Source organism: Myotis myotis, unplaced genomic scaffold (assembly GCF_014108235.1).
Source record: "Myotis myotis isolate mMyoMyo1 unplaced genomic scaffold, mMyoMyo1.p scaffold_m19_p_1, whole genome shotgun sequence".
Classification (NCBI taxonomy): Eukaryota; Metazoa; Chordata; class Mammalia; order Chiroptera; family Vespertilionidae; genus Myotis; species Myotis myotis.
Genome location: NW_023416313.1, coordinates 171,622,216 through 171,623,338, shown reverse-complemented (window position 1 = coordinate 171,623,338; position 1,123 = coordinate 171,622,216).

The window sequence follows — 1,123 nt, the reverse complement described above, 5'->3', positions numbered from 1 at the left end:
CTCTCTCTACCAGAGCTCACTCTTAGGTATGCACTCAGGAACACACCCACAGAGCCAGCAACAGAGTGGGGGAAGTGTGTGGTTAGCACAGGGTGGGCAAACTTTTTGACTCGAGGGCCACAATGGGTTCTTAAACTGGACCGGAGGGCCTGAACAAAAGCATGGATGGAGTGTTTGTGTGAACTAATATAAATTCAAAGTAAACATCATTATATAAAAGGGTACGGTCTTTTTTTTTCTCCAGTTTTATTCATTTCAAATGGGCCGGATCCGGCCTGCTGGCCGTAGTTTGCCCACGGCTGGGTTAGCACTTGGGAGTTTTGGGGTGCCCTGCCCGAGCCCTTTCACAACTGGTTCTCAGTTTGCTATAGCCTTCTGGGTCTCATGGATGCAAGCCCCACTGGCCTTCAGCTGCAGCTCTTAAAAGTCGGGGTGCCAACTTCAAGCCCTTCACTCCTCAGGGAAATCTCAGAATTGCAGGTTTCCTCCTGATTGTGAGTCACCGCACGAGGGGTGGGGGTGATGGCAGGATTGTGTCAGCCTCTCCTCCCCGTTGCAGGTTGGGCCTTTTTCCTCATTCGCCCAATGTAGAGTTGTTCAGTTAGTTTTTGGATTTCTCTCATAGGGCTCTGTTCCATATGCAGCTGTAGATGTGTGTGTCTGTGCCATAGAGCAGATTCAGGATCCTCATACATTGCCATCTCAATCCTTCATTTTTTTTTCCCCTTTTGCTCCAATGATGGGATATTTTCAAGTGATCTATCTTCAGGCTCACAGATTCTTTTCTGTTTGGTAAAGTCTGATGTTGAAATTTTCTATTGACTTTTCAGTTCAGTTATGATATTCTTCAGCTCCAAAATTTGTATTTGGTTCTTTATGCTCTCTGTTTTTCTCCTGAACATCTCATGTTGTCTTTGGATTGTTTTTCTGATATAACTCCATTGTTTACCGTGCTCCCTTGTAGCTCTCTGAGCATCTTTAGAACAATTACTTTGGATTCTTTGTTGGGTATTCCTGGGTCTCTATTTCTTTGGGGCCAGTAACTGGAGGTTTACTGTGTCCTCTGGTGGAGCCTGTTGCCCTGATTCTTTGTGATCACGGTAATTGCATCGAGGGTTGCCCA